Source organism: Pseudochaenichthys georgianus, unplaced genomic scaffold (assembly GCF_902827115.2).
Source record: "Pseudochaenichthys georgianus unplaced genomic scaffold, fPseGeo1.2 scaffold_335_arrow_ctg1, whole genome shotgun sequence".
Lineage (NCBI taxonomy): Eukaryota > Metazoa > Chordata > Actinopteri > Perciformes > Channichthyidae > Pseudochaenichthys > Pseudochaenichthys georgianus.
The window spans coordinates 286,133-302,584 of record NW_027262959.1 but is presented as its reverse complement, the minus strand read 5'-3'; positions in this window follow the sequence as shown (position 1 = coordinate 302,584).

The window sequence follows — 16,452 nt, the reverse complement described above, 5'->3', positions numbered from 1 at the left end:
CTCCCTGTCAGGTGTTCTGCTAGCAGCTCTGTAGCTCCATCCAGAGGAACGTCTCCACGTCAGGTGTTCTGTATGCTAGCAGCTCTGTAGCCCCATCCAGAGGAACGTTTCCACGTCAGGTGTTCTGTATGCTAGCAGCTCTGTAGCTCCATCCAGAGGAACGTCTCCACGTCAGGTGTTCTGTATGCTAGCAGCTCTGTAGCTCCATCCAGAGGAACGTCTCCACGTCAGGTGTTCTGTGTGCTAGCAGCTCTGTAGCTCCATCCAGAGGAACGTCTCCCCGTCAGGTGTTCTGTATGCTAGCAGCTCTGTAGCTCCATCCAGAGGAACGTCTCCACGTCAGGTCTTATGTATGCTAGCAGCTCCATCCAGAGGAATGTCTCCCCGTCAGGTCTTATGTATGCTAGCAGCTCTGTAGCTCCATCCAGAGGAACGTCTCCCCGTCAGGTCTTATGTATGCTAGCAGCTCTGTAGCTCCATCCAGAGGAACGTCTCCACGTCAGGTCTTATGTATGCTAGCAGCTCCATCCAGAGGAACGTCTCCCCGTCAGGTCTTATGTATGCTAGCAGCTCTGTAGCTCCATCCAGAGGAACGTCTCCCTGTCAGGTGTTCTGTATGCTAGCAGCTCTGTAGCTCCATCCAGAGGAACGTCTCCACGTCAGGTGTTCTGTATGCTAGCAGCTCTGTAGCTCCATCCAGAGGAACGTCTCCCCGTCAGGTCTTATGTATGCTAGCAGCTCTGTAGCTCCATCCAGAGGAACGTCTCCCTGTCAGGTGTTCTGTATGCTAGCAGCTCTGTAGCTCCATCCAGAGGAACGTCTCCACGTCAGGTGTTCTGTATGCTAGCAGCTCTGTAGCTCCATCCAGAGGAACGTCTCCACGTCAGGTGTTCTGTATGCTAGCAGCTCTGTAGCTCCATCCAGAGTAACGTTTCCACCTCAGGTGTTCTGTATGCTAGCAGCTCTGTAGCTCCATCCAGAGGAACGTCTCCACGTCAGGTGTTCTGTATGCTAGCAGCTCTGTAGCCCCATCCAGAGGAACGTTTCCACGTCAGGTGTTCTGTATGCTAGCAGCTCTGTAGCCCCATCCACGAGGAACGTTTCCACGTTGGGTGTTATGTATGCTAGCAGCTCTGTAGCCCCATCCACGAGGAACGTTTCCACGTCAGGTGTTCTGTGTGCTAGCAGCTCTGTAGCCCCATCCACGAGGAACGTTTCCACGTCGGGTGTTATGTATGCTAGCAGCTCTGTAGCTCCATCCAGAGGAACGTCTCCACGTCAGGTGTTCTGTATGCTAGCAGCTCTGTAGCTCCATCCAGAGGAACGTCTCCAAGTCAGGTGTTCTGTATGCTAGCAGCTCTGTAGCCCCATCCACGAGGAACGTTTCCACGTCGGGTGTTATGTATGCTAGCAGCTCTGTAGCTCCATCCAGAGGAACGTCTCCAAGTCAGGTGTTCTGTATGCTAGCAGCTCTGTAGCTCCATCCACAAGGAACTTTTCCACGTCAGGTGTCCGTCTGCTAGCAGCTCTGTAGCTCCATCCACGAGGAACGTTTCCACGTCAGGTCTTATGTATGCTAGCAGCTCTGTAGCCGTTTCCACGTCGGGCAGGTGTTCTGTATGCTTGCAGCTCTGTAACCCCATCCACGAGGAACGTTTCCACGTTGGGTGTTATGTATGCTAGCAGCTCTGTAGCCCCATCCACGAGGAACGTTTCCACGTCAGGTGTTCGTCTGCTAGCAGCTCTGTAGTTCCATCCACGAGGAACGTTTCCACGTCAGGTGTTCTGTATGCTAGCAGCTCTGTAGCTCCATCCAGAGGAACGTCTCCACGTCAGGTGTTCTGCTAGCAGCTCTGTAGCCCCATCCAGAGGAACGTTTCCACGTCAGGTGTTCTGTTTGCTAGCAGCTCTGTAGCCCCATCCAGAGGAACGTTTCCACGTCAGGTGTTCTGTATGCTAGCAGCTCTGTAGCTCCATCCAGAGGAACGTCTCCACGTCAGGTGTTCTGTGTGCTAGCAGCTCTGCAGCCCCATCCATGAGGAACGTTTCCACGTCATGTGTTCTGTATGTTAGCAGCTCTGTAGCTCCATCCAGAGGAACGTCTCCACGTCAGGTGTTCTTCTAGCAGCTCTGTAGCCCCATCCACGAGGAACGTTTCCACGTCAGGTGTTCTGTATGCTAGCAGCTCTGTAGCTCCATCCAGAGGAACGTCTCCACGTCAGGTGTTCTGCTAGCAGCTCTGTAGCCCCATCCAGAGGAACGTTTCCACGTCAGGTGTTCTGTATGCTAGCAGCTCTGTAGCCCCATCCAGAGGAACGTTTCCACGTCAGGTGTTCTGTATGCTAGCAGCTCTGTAGCTCCATCCAGAGGAACGTCTCCCCGTCAGGTGTTCTGTATGCTAGCAGCTCTGTAGCCCCATCCAGAGGAACGTTTCCACGTCAGGTGTTCTGTATGCTAGCAGCTCTGTAGCTCCATCCAGAGGAACGTCTCCACGTCAGGTGTTCTGTGTGCTAGCAGCTCTGCAGCCCCATCCACGAGGAACGTTTCCACGTCATGTGTTCTGTATGCTAGCAGCTCTGTAGCTCCATCCAGAGGAACGTTTCCACGTCAGGTCTTATGTATGCTAGCTAGGGCTGTCCCGAATACCATTTTTCGGGCTCCGGATATTCGGTAGTAATCAGCAGCGAATATTCGAATATTCGGTGCGGAGAGATTTGTATTTTTTTTTTAATACATTTTTTTTTCACTTTTTTTTTTCACTTTCCCCAAAAGGTTTCATAACACGCTCCGAATCCGAGACACCTGACAACACGCTGTTAAGCAGAAGCGCAGATAGAGCATACTATTACGATTTATATGTATTTATTGTATCAGTACTCGCAAACATTAAAACTAAATGTGTCCTCTGCATTTAACCCAGCGCAGCACCCGGGGACCACATCTGGTTCCACATTCCGTCTATAACATTTTACAACCTGAACAGTCAAACAAAGATACAAAACACATATTTCAGCTGCCAGCTTCATGTTGCTGGCATTGTCGTGGACAACGGCTACTCGCTTATAATTCGGAATGGCAAAGGCGTCCGCCACTTCTCCAAGCTGTTCTGCAATATTTACTCCCGTATGGTTTACTTCCATTACTTTGGTTTCCAAAACAAAGTTACAGAGTTTCCACTCGTGAGTTATGAAATGACAGGTGACAGCCATATACGCCTCCATACGCACCGAGGTGGTCCAAATGTCCGTTGTAAAACTTACGGCAGTTGAGTTTTCAATCTAAGTTACAATTTGGTCTCGGTGATCGCTGTACTTCAGAGACATGGCATCTAAAATACTGGAGCGTTTGGGGACAGTGTAGCCGGGCTCCATCTTCTTCATTAATTTTCTGAAGCCTTCGCCTTCGACTATGTAAATGGTTCTCATATCCATAGCGATGAAATGTACTATGGCATCTGTTATCTCTATCTTTCTTTTCTCCGTTATCGTTTTTTTTAACTGTAGGGTCTGCTGTATTGTTGAGGATGTTGATGGCTGGGATGCGTGGGGATGCACCTATGGCCACAATGTATTATTAGGCTGAGCTACTCAACTTTATGCCAATAATTGCCTTAGCCCCAGATGTTCCCACATTACTCCTATTATTTTCACTATGCTGATAAAATTAAAAAACTAATATAAAAAAATAATTCGGTTGCTTGCTTGCAACTATTTTCCAAGCAAAGTGCACGTTATCATCATGTTTAACGTTACTGTTTAAACGGCGGATAAAGCAGCTTCATCATGGCAACTTCACAACAGCTAAGCTAAGCTAGGTTACAGCATCCAGGTGACTTTTCAGAGTTGTTGTGCCACCGTGGTAGGCCAGTTTCTTATCACATATTTGGCACACTGCCTTCTTTTTACCGTCGTCCAATTTAAAATGGTCCCACACAGCTGAAGTCTTCGGCATTTTATGGGTGAAACGAGGTGAAGCGAGGTGAAGCGTGCCATTTGCGTTCGTGACTGTGAACAGTGAACGCAATGTCAGGAGCACAGGCTGAGATTGTATATATTTCCGCATTTTAACAGTGCAATTCAAAAGTATAAATATAGTATAAGAATATGGCAATTCGCCTTTATTAATAGCATACATTTAGAAAAATATATTAATTTGTTTGAAAAATATTTTATTTTTAAAAATATTTTTTTGTTTGAAAAAAAAAAAAAAAAACGAATATCCGAATAATGAAATTGAAACCCGAATAGTTGGCCAACGAACGAATATTCGAATAGTCGAATATTCGGGTACAGCCCTAATGCTAGCAGCTCTGTAGCTCCATCCAGAGGAACGTTTCCACGTCAGGTGTTCTGCTAGCAGCTCTGTAGCTCCATCCAGAGGAACGTCTCCACATCAGGTGTTCTGCTCGCAGCTCTGTAGCTCCATCCAGAGGAACGTCTCCACGTCAGGTGTTCTGCTAGCAGCTCTGTAGCTCCATCCAGAGGGACGTTTCCACGTCAGGTGTTCTGCTAGCAGCTCTGTAGCTCCATCCAGAGGGACGTTTCCACGTCAGGTGTTCTGCTAGCAGCTCTGTAGCTCCATCCAGAGGAACGTCTCCACGTCAGGTGTTCTGCTAGCAGCTCTGTAGCTCCATCCAGAGGAACGTCTCCACGTCAGGTGTTCTGCTAGCAGCTCTGTAGCCCCATCCAGAGGAACGTTTCCACGTCAGGTGTTCTGTATGCTAGCAGCTCTGTAGCTCCATCCAGAGGAACGTCTCCACGTCAGGTGTTCTGTATGCTAGCAGCTCTGTAGCTCCATCCAGAGGAACGTCTCCACGTCAGGTGTTCTGTGTGCTAGCAGCTCTGTAGCTCCATCCAGAGGAACGTTTCCACGTCAGGTCTTATGTATGCTAGCAGCTCTGTAGCTCCATCCAGAGGAACGTTTCCACGTCAGGTGTTCTGCTAGCAGCTCTGTAGCTCCATCCAGAGGAACGTTTCCACGTCAGGTGTTCTGCTAGCAGCTCTGTAGCTCCATCCAGAGGAACGTCTCCACGTCAGGTGTTCTGCTAGCAGCTCTGTAGCTCCATCCAGAGGAACGTTTCCACGTCAGGTGTTCTGTATGCTAGCAGCTCTGTTGCCCCATCCAGAGGAACGTTTCCACGTCAGGTGTTCTGTATGCTAGCAGCTCTGTTGCCCCATCCAGAGGAACGTTTCCACCTCAGGTGTTCTGTATGCTAGCAGCTCTGTAGCTCCATCCAGAGGAACGTCTCCACGTCAGGTGTTCTGCTAGCAGCTCTGTAGCCCCATCCAGAGGAACGTTTCCACGTCAGGTGTTCTGTATGCTAGCAGCTCTGTAGCTCCATCCAGAGGAACGTCTCCACGTCAGGTGTTCTGTATGCTAGCAGCTCTGTAGCCCCATCCAGAGGAACGTTTCCACGTCAGGTGTTCTGCTAGCAGCTCTGTAGCCCCATCCACGAGTGACGTTTCCACATCAGGTTTTCTGCTAGCAGCAACACACGGAGCTAACTCAATGATACAAACATGGGTTTATGATTAGAGGAAACTGAGTTATTTATTTTGTTAAAGTTTCAGCTATTCTGTTCACAGTTCTGTCATCACATTATTTAAATGCTTAATGTTAGATAAATACAATAAAGTGTAGCAGCAGCTTGAGTGTACCTTTTTCTTTGTTAACCGTTTCACATCATGACTTGACAGTGTCAGACGATTATAGAACAATATCAGTCTTTACACATCATAACAACTGAACAGTTTGAAAGTTTCTCTTTCTTTCCCTCTTATATTGCGGTCCCTCTCTCACTTTTTTTAAATTCAGTGTGAGAATTGAGCTGGAGCTTGTCCTGCCAGGAGTTTGTAAATCTGGGCCGACATGGAGTCAGGGCCGTTCTCACACACATGCAGGTGCTCATTGGTTACAGTGACGCAAACACAGGTATGGTGAAAAAAGAGAGAACTATTCGAAGCAGAAAAAAAACAGCGTAATAAACCATCTGACAAAGGCCTGTGCTATAATGCTTCAATTAACTGTTCTTTATAATATACTCAGATCAATAGGAGACAGAGATGTTAAAAATCAAGGGTTTTTATTATTATTTACAGCAGGGGTGGGGAACCTATTTCCTTTCAATTTTTACAACATCCTCCGAGGGCCGTACAAATTATTGAACTCAACCTCTGCTTAAAAAAACAAAAATCACAGCCCATTCTTTTGGCCTTTCTTTCATGCTGTGCAAAGAAAAATCAACCTCTGAATCCAGATATCTCACCATGACTCACGTATGCATGCATGTGCACGGTGTGGCCACCAAAACAGAAAGATATGGACACAAGATGTGTGCAAATGTATTTAGTATCCTATCCATGTGAATATAATAATATATTTAATTTATATAGCGCTTCTCATCCGCCAAGACAAATCTCGAAGTGCTTCACAACAAGTGATACTGATACACTTTGAGAGATTAAACAAATAATTGTTATAATAATAATAAGAAATAAAAAAAAATAGAGTACAAAAATAAAAGTCGGAGATAGCGATAAAAATGGCAGTACTCCAGGTGTACCATGCTCAAAGTTTATTGGAAGGCCTGCCGAAAGAAGAGGGTCTTAAGGCCGGTTTTGAAGACCTCGGTGGAAGGGGCAGATCTCAGCTGATCTGGGAGGGAGTTCCAGAGGCGCGGGGCGAATGAGCAGAAGGCTCGGTCTCCCATTGTCCGGAGACGTGTGCGGGGGATGTAGAGAAGAGGAGCGTGGCTGGAGCGGAGAGAGCGGGTAGATGTCTGGGTATGAATGAGGTCACAGAGGTATTCAGGGCCCTATACATGAGGAGCAGAACCTTGAACTGGATCCTGTAGTGGACTGGGAGCCAGTGTAGTTGTGCAAGTATGGGGGTTATGTGTGCTGACCTTTTTGTACCGGTGAGAACTCTGGCTGTGCTGTTCTGGACTAGTTGCAAGCGGTTGATGGATTTGGCTGGGGGACCGGAGAGGAGTGCGTTGCAATAGTCTAGTCTTGAGAAGACGAGTGCATGAACCAGTTTTTTGATGTCATCAGTTGAGAGTGAGGGCTTCAGTCGAGAAATGTTTTTCAGGTGAAAGAAGGAGGTCTTGGTGATGTGTTTGATGTGGGCTTGGAAAGACAGAGTGGGGTCAAACCTTACACCGAGGTTGGTGACAACGGAGGAGAGAGGAATGAGCTGACCATCAAGGGAGGGGCTGATGTTGGCGGCCTTGGCAAGCTGGTCGGTGGTGCCTATCAGGATTGCCTCCGTCTTGCTGCTGTTGAGCTGAAGGTAGTTGGTGGTCATCCAGGAGCAGATGTCTTCCAGGCAGGTGTTTAGTGTTTGGATAGTGGTGGTATCGGGTTGTGTTTTGATGTAGACCTGAGTGTCGTTGGCATAGCAGTGGAAGTTGAGGTTATGTTGTCTGATGAAATGACCCAGAGGTAATAGATAGATTAAAAACAGGATCGGCCCCAGCACTGAGCCCTGTGGGACCCCGCATGTCACTGCGGTGTCGTCAGACCTGGAACCCCCCAGAGTCACGTGGTACTTTCGGTTGAACATGATTTAAGTGAGGGGGGGTCCTCAACTCCTCTAGGGGGGTCTGGGGGCATGCTCCCCCGGGAAGATTTATTTTTAAATATTGAAGTTAAAAGCATCAATGTGGTGCACTTTGAGAGCAACATTAAGAGATCTATGGATACATCTCTCAACACCCAGATGAAACAGAACTGTAAGCATATTTTTCTTTTTGGATATTTTTACAAATCACTCCCCTTTTAAACTCTATTCTTGTTATTTTTAACAACTTTTTTGTTGCTGTCATATAGTATTTTATACCTGTTTTTCATTTAGTCTCATTAATAACTAATGATCATATCAAGGTGTGCCCCTCACTGAGCTGAGGTTATGTGAGCCGCTCAGAAGAGAGCTCTCTTCCACCTGGTTGTAGAAAAGCTCTTTAAATCCGTTAGCATAGCTAACTAACCAGATGCTAATAACAACAGATCGCCACTGTGCTTACAACTAAAGACACAGCCACGCAAACACTGCGGCATGTGTACGGCTCCTTATGGGTACTGCAATACTTGAAGAGCTGGAGCGGCGTTCCGGTGCTCTCCTTTCAGACGAGACATACCACGTGAAGACACGTTACGCTCGTGTTGTGTTTAAGGAACCTGTCTTTGACCAGGAAAACCTGGTACTCGCTTGTTTAATTATTTTTGCGGTCTAGATTTCTTCTTATTTTTTGAAGTGAGAAGTTGTCCGTCAGTCAGACTGACACCCCCCCCCCACCCCCAAAACGAAAACTCTTCGGTTCTCCACAAATTACACAAGTCACCCAAATCAGCGTTAAAAAAGCGGGAGGCGCCGAAAATTCCCCTATTAATGTATTGATTATAGCTCCGGGTCCGTATAGGTCGGCGTCCGGACCGCGGTCCGCCTGTTGCCGACCCCTGTCCTAGGGGATTCAGCCCTTTGTTTTCTCCCTGAGCAGAAAGGCTCCGAGAGCGCGTCGACATCCTATTGGGGCTCCTGTCCCTCCTCGCCTCACTCTCGCTCTCTATCGTCCAGTCCCTTGCCGGATCATGTTCGCTGACCGTCACCTCATATATTCCATCCTCCGCAACGTGCGGGACATTCCGTCCCCGCTCTCCTCCGCGATCAGCTGCCGCTCCTCCGCGATCAGCTGTTGCTTCCGTCCAGGCCCGACCTCGCTTTCCTCCGTGACGAGCTGCTTCTCCACCTCCATTTCTTTCCTGTCGGGCTCGACCTCACTCTCCTCCACGCCCAGCTCTTTCTCCGCCACTCATTTGTTTTTTTTTCTTTTTATTCATAGTCACCCCCCCTTTTCCATTCTTCTCCTCTACTTTCTTTCCAACTTCTTCATTTTCTCCCTCCCCCATCACTCTCCCCCTCATGTTGTCTCTCCCTTCCAGAGTCTCTCTGTACCTCTCCAGACTTTCCCTTACCTCCCCCCCCTCCTTTCCCTTCCCTACTTTTATCTCCTTTCCTTCCACAACCTTCCCCTGCTCGCCCTCCTCCCCCATTCCCCGCCTCCTCTTCCTCCTCCGGCATCTGTTCCTCCCTTTCCTCAGGCTCCTCCCACCCCCTCCTCTCCCCACGGTCCTTGGCAAAATGCCCTGTCTCCTCGCATCTATAGCATCTTATTTCCGGACACTCCCTAAAGATATTCCCCGCTTTTAGGCGGTTCCTGCACACAGCCACCTGCCGGTCGTGAATAACTCTCACGTATTCACTTCCTCCCTCTGTTTTGAACTGGGTAGAATACGGCAATGAGGTGACTCTCTCATTTAAGCACACTTAGGAAGCGCGTCCCATCCCGGCCTGGTTTCTTTCAAAAACCTCCTTTTAATCGGAGAGGCCGCCTTTACTCCCCATTCATAGAGCTTCCTCCGGATCTGACTGTCCCCTATAGACACCGGCATGTACATAGAAGATTCCATCACCTCTATTGCCGTCAGCTCTTCCGCCCTAATCACCACCCCCTTTACTCGCAGCCCCTCTAGCAATCTCCTTTCCCCCTCTGCATACCTCCTCGTTACCTCGTATCTGTCTCCTTTCAGCCTGCAGCCCAGCACCTCCCCACACTCATCCTGAATCCCACTCAGCATGTCCAGCATTGTGACCTTTCTCAGGCCTCCCTCTACAGTCACAGCCAACGTCAGATCAGCACGGTAACTGATGTCTTCATTGTTTTCCTCCCTCCTCCCTCCTCCCTCCTCCCTCCTCCATCCTCCTCCCTCCTCCCTCCTCTTCCTCCCGCACTTTGTCCGCGTTCTTTTCCCTGGCTTCTCTCTTGTTTCGATCCATTCCTTTCTCCTTCTCCGCCCGTTTCTTTGCTTTGTCCAGGCCCCTCCTTCTTTCTTTCTTCGTTTCCATTTCCACTCTTTTGTCCTTCTCCCGTGTTATTTTCCCTCCTTTCCTCCTCCTCCTCTGTTCTTCTTTGCATGCTCTCCTTCACATTGTCCGCCTCAGCACTTCCCTTCTGAGCCTCCCGCCTCCTCTTCACATGTTCGCTCATGTCTCCGCCGCTACTCCCCGCACCCATGTCCGGGTTCTCCATAGCGCCGCTCTTCCTCTCCTCAGACCTCATGGAAACTGTTTTTGTGCTTGTTCCTGCTTTCGAAACTCCCGCCACTGTTTGTGTTTTACATCCATCGTCTTTACAGCTTTCCCTCCCGTTTCTCCGGTTGTTTCCGCCTCTCTTTGCATCCTTACTCTCGCTTTGCATCCTTACTCTCTCTTTGCATCCTTACTCTCGCTTTGCATCCTTACTCTCGCTTCCGCCTTCCTTTCTTCTGCCACCATTGCAACATGCTCATCCTCTTTCCTTATCCTTTCTTCCATTCTGGCCATCGTCTTTTCACCCACTTCTTTTGTAGAGCTTCCTTCCATCTCTTTGTGTTCTACATCCATCGTCTTTACAGCTTTCTCCATTTTTTTTCCGCTGCTCTCGGCTCCGCTCTTTTCACTTCCGCATTCTTCTCCGCCTCCAACATTCCTGACTGCACGTCCTTATTCATCGTGTTTATCTCCAAACTGTCCATTTTACAAAAAGTAAAATAAAACCGTATTCCAAACACTTTTTTCTGGTTTTCCTTCAAACCAATCAGCAGCTCTTTCCCAACGCACACCCTCTGCGACACTAGCGGCTCAGGGTGGTATGGCCGTAAGCAAAGAGTTTGGAGGGCTATTGGCTCCTTGTAGCTGAGGGGGGCTGGCTGGCTGTCTCAGGGCCGAGTTTGGGTGCTGAAAGGCGGACTGCCAAACCGCATTGTCGATACCCAGCAGCTGTGGGTTCTGCAGGGGTCCCCAAGCCTGCCTGTGAGCCTGTCTCCCCCTCTCCAGCACCTGCGAGCTCTCCGGGGTCCTGGAGAGGCATTTTCAGGCTTCTCTCTGCCCCCTTTTCCCCCTACACAAATGACTTTTAAATGGATACTTTTGGATGTAAATGATTCCCTGTGTCACGGCTATGGGTCTCTGAAACAATCAGGCACACTGTTAGCTGAGTTGAATCCGATTTTTAGCACTCTTTTCCCCGCAGAAACTAGTTTAAATCACCGTTCTCACTATTGTGGGGATCTAGGAATGTACCTGTGTGTGTTGCGGAGCTTCCCTGCACTTTAAATCCATTGATTTGCCTTTTTCTTAGGGTGTGTTTGACTGTTAATGCACTGTGCTCACTTGGCTGATTTGCCCTCCTGTGGGGACACACGAGAGCTGCACTCAAATCACTTTTTCAACAGTTTAAAATCAGCTTTCTGTCCTGGAAATGATCTCTAACCATTATTACCGTTATGGGGGGGGGCGGCTGCAGGAACACTTTCCTGTTCCATCAATATATTTATTTTGTTACCTTAGTTTTTAACATTAAATGTCACCATTTTAGTTTTTTCACTTTAAACCTTAACACTTTAGATGTTATACTTTTAACTAGGGATATTATTACTTGTCGTTCTTTTAAGTACGCATCAATACACCTATTACCTGACCCTGGATCTTAGCTCTAAACCTCATTTATATACAACAGAACAGATTAGTTGTACGAAATGGCTATGTCTCTCTCTTACTGAAATACCATCTGATTTTCAATTCAAACCACTAAAAACTACCAATAAGGTACTTTTCTCTTTCACAAAACTAACCTTAAAAACTCTCCTATCTCTCGGTATTTATTGTAATCCCTCTTGTGTTAATAACAACAACAATATGTATTATATTCTGTTTAACAGACCAAATGAGAAACATGTGCCCGCACTCCCCTCTGTCACCGCTAGATGGAGGCAGGAGACCACAAATGGAGGGCCTACTGCTGCTATCGGTTTGCAAATCACTAACCATGGACTATATCTCTCTGATAAACCACATTTTTGGATCATTTATATTCTTAAAAAACAGATTATTTAAACTAAACCGATCTAGCCCTTTTAACTAATTCTAACATATCTGGTTCATCAATATCAACTTTTTGACCTTAGTTTTCAACATTAAATCTAACCATTTAATTGTTTTCACTTAAAACCTTAAAGCTTTAAATCATATACTTTAAACTAGGGATATGTGTACTTCTCATTCTTTTAAATAGGCATCAATAGATCTATTACCTGACCCTTAATCTGAACCCTTAACCTCATTTATATGCAACAAAACAGATGAATTGTACTAAATGGCTATGTGTCTCTCTTACTGAAATACTATCTATCTTTCAATTCAAACTACTAAAAACAATCAATAATGTACTTTTCTCCTTCACAAATCCAACCCTAAAAAACTCTCCTATCTCTCGGTACTTATTTTAATGCCTCTTGTGTTAATAACAATAACAACATTGATTTTATTCTGTTAAACCAGGGGTCTGCAACCTCTTTGACCAAAAGAGCCATTTTGCTTGTTTTTCCAAAAACAAATTTTGTCTGTAGCCGCAAAACATATTTCATAGTTTTTTATTGTTATGTCAGACAAAAAATAATACATTTTGCATTTATTAGGCTATTTATTACATGATATAAAACTGTTAACCTCTAATAAGAAACAAAGAACTCTTATAAGGAGAATTAAAAATAATACACAGGCCTACTTTAAAATAAATTAAACACAGCACTTAGGGAGGAAAAAAAAATATTATTAAAATGGGCCCACTTTGAAATAAATAAAACATATATCTGCACCCTAAAAAGAGTTAAAGGTAGGGGAGGTAAGAATGGAGAAGCAGCTCGAGTGCGCTAGCATTTGAAAGTACTTCCTCACAGAGCCCCTCCTCCAACACACACGAACGCGCACATGACCAATGAGGGCACGAGATAAGTTTGTGCACAGATGGAAGGCTGACAGGCAGGTAGGCCATCCAGTTACTTTAGCCGGCTCAGATGATTGGTCGTGCTTTTTACAGCGCCACGGCTTCCACAGATTATTTTTGTATGTATTTATTGTCAAAGCATTTAATATATTCATTGCTATCGGGACGTTAAGAGCATTCCATGGAATATAACAAGTGTTTTCTGAAATAAATTACATACCCATTGAATTATGACTGAAGGTCGTCAGCTGTCTTCCTCTCCCTTGTTGTTCCTCGATACGTAAAGGCTGCAGCATCTTTGACAACTTCTCTCCACATATCAAACATCCCGGTAAACCAGCATCGTTTGCTGTGAAAGCAGATAACTCTGTTCACGCAGAATTAAATCCTGTGTTCCTCCGGTACTTTTCTTTGATTTATTCATAGTTCGCTCGTCGAGTCGGGGGTCAGGTTATTCACCTGCAGGAAAAGGCGCTCGCGCGGGACCGGAGCAGGATGTCACGCATATTTTAGTTGACCTAATTAAAACCATTTTGTTTTTTATTTATGTGTCACAGTATCGCCTCAAAATACAAGATACGAAACATTTTCAACCATGCAACAAAATATAAATAGTCCTACAAATACTTTTATTTTATTTCCTTCTTATTTTTGTCTAAGCTCAAGGGAGCCAGAGCAGAGGGCTCGAAGGGCCGCGGGTTGCGGACCCCTGTGTTAAACAGACCAGATGACAAAATGTGCCCGCACTCCCCTCTGTCACCGCTAGATGGAGGCAGGAGACCACAAGTGGAGGGCCTATTGCTGCTATCGCTCTACAAACCACTAACCATGAGCTATATCTCTCTGATAAACCTAATTTTTGGATCATTTAGATTCTAAAAAAATAGATTATTTAAACTAAACCGATCTGGCCCTTTTACCTAATTCTAACATATCTGGTTCATCATTATATCTACTATTTGACCTTAGTTTTCAACATTAAATCTAACCAATTTATTGTTTTCACTTAAAACCTTTACACTTTAGATTATATACTTTAAACTAGGGATATTATTACTTCTCATTCTTTTTAATCGACCCTTAATCTGAACTCTAGATCTAACTGGTCGGACTCAGATACCTAAACATAATATTATCCATTATTAATAGATCACCTTACCCTCAATACAAATAAGAGGACTATGTTGTTCCCCAAGTACCTCTATTTTGAGAGACTAACAGCTGTTTTCCATTCATTATGGCTATTTTGACCATTTTACTCCACACAGCGTAGTCCTTCTGTTTTTATGCAGACTACTAATTAGGGGAGAATAATAATCCTCAATTTTTCAGCAATACATTTAGCACCTAATCTTTAATCTTACTCCTAAACTTAACCACTCAGACTTTATGCCTAAACTTAAGTTAATATCCAATAATCAGTAGACCATCTTATCTTTAATTTGATCTCTAAACCTAACCAAACTGGCTCCTTGCCTAATCCTAAAATACAACTCCATAAAAAGCTATCTGACTTTCAATTCAAACAATTTCAATCAATTTATGGTACACTTTTACCTAAATCTCCAAATTCGAATTTAATTTAGAAATATATTTTGGTGTGTCCCTCAGTCAGACCTCGATGTACCATGGCTGATAAGGGGAGGGGTGGTTCTTTCTGAACAGGCGGTACTTTGACGCAGCGAGGTTTGTTTGGACTTGGCTCCCCCCGACCTGGGAGACTTTATTTGGACTGGAATGGTACTTCCCTCAGTCGGTTCCGGGTCTACCTTGGCTGAGACGGGGAGTTGGTTTTGCCCGGATTGAGCGGTGTTCTGGTACAGCTAATGTTTTTTGGACCCGGTTTTCCCAGCTTGGTGAGGCCCTGTCTGAACTGGTGCGATAGGTCATTGGCACTGGAAGGCCTTTCATTTATTTCCCCTAAAATACATCTCCACAAAGAGCTATCTGACTCTCAATTAAAACCACTACAATTAACTAATGGTACACTTAACTAAATATTCTAATAAGTTAATTAATTTACCTTGTCCACTTGTCTTTCATATTTATGACTCAGTCGTGATGCTAAGCTAGGGCATGAGCCGACACGTCCTCTAGTGCGCGTGCCTTTCCTTGGATCTCTGTATAACCATGAAGTCGTCGGGCGACATGGGGAGATCTTTTTATTTACTTTGTTCCTCTTTCCACGGGTGGGGGCGGATGGCCGGCAGCCTATAAGCTCCCAAATTCGGCCTGGAACCTCCAGGAATTGTGGACTATCGTGTTAAAATGCCTGATTAATATGTTAGTAAGCTGGCAGCAGGTTCGCTGCTGTTGGCAGGGTCTCACACTCACGGGCAAAGGCAAAAGGCAAACGGGTTTTTTCACACTTCCAGGAGAAAACAGGAACTCGCTTGTTTAATTATTTTTGCGGTCTAGATTTCTTCTTCTTTTTTGAAGTGAGAAGTTGTCTGTCAGTCGGACGGACTCTCCCCCCCCCCCACCCCCACCCCCAAAACGGTCCGGACCGCGGTCCGCCTGTTGCTGACCCCTGTCCTAGAGACTACATACGAATCTCCCGGCGCATAGGAAGGTCCGAGGTCTTTGAGCATGGTCTCGTTTGAACCGGCTCGAAGAGTAGATGTGGTTTGATCCCTTTGCTCCACCTAATGTTCAAGGTCACGGCTTAAAACATGACAAAACCTTCCGTTAAGGTTTTTCTTTCAACACGTCATTTCCCCACATGCTAGGCAGTCGACACGATGCTTGTTAGCTTCGGCTCGATGTGTAGATATGATGTGTCGTGTGTCCCCTAAAGCCACTCCAAAGTGGACATATCTTTCTCTGGAGCACCCCCTGTAAACACACACCGTGCTCAATTTGGGGGAGGATTTGGCGCCCTCTATCAAAAGTTATCCATCCAGTTAGTCCATCATCATGTACTCTACTGCACCCACTGCAATGTCAGCTTCCTGCCTGATCTTAGTGCCATTCTAGGCACCAACAAGCACTGCACACATCCATTAACATGGCTGACCTTTGACCTTGGTTAACTCTTAATAGTTTCATTAGTATCACTATTATCAGGGGATATAGGAGTGCACGTGTGCCTGATGTGGAGAGCAGCCCTGCACTGTAAATAAATGCATTTGATATTTGTTCTTGTATTACCCCCTAAATACACTCTGGGGAAGTCCATGAGATATTTAAAAAACATTACCCTCATGAAGCTGACTGAGAGAAGCCACGAGTGTGCAAAGCTGCCATCGAGGCAAAAGGGCGCAACTTTGAAGAATCTAAAATATAAATGATATTCAGGATTTTTTAACACTTTTTTGTTCACTAGATAATTCCATATGTGTTCTTTCAAATGTCTTCAGTATTAATCTGCGAAGTAGAAATGTTTTAAATAAACTAAACCATTGAATGAGAGTGTGTGTCCAAACGTTTGACTGGTACTGTACATGTTTTTTTTTGCATTACTATATTATATTTTCACAGCAAAAACACGTGAGGAATACTTTATTATAAATAAATAATTAAAGTTTCCAGACGCAGCGACAGTTACAGTCCACCTGAGAGCTGCGTCAGACCACACAAGTATATACTTCTCTAAAGCGACCTGACAAATGATAACACACACACACACAGAG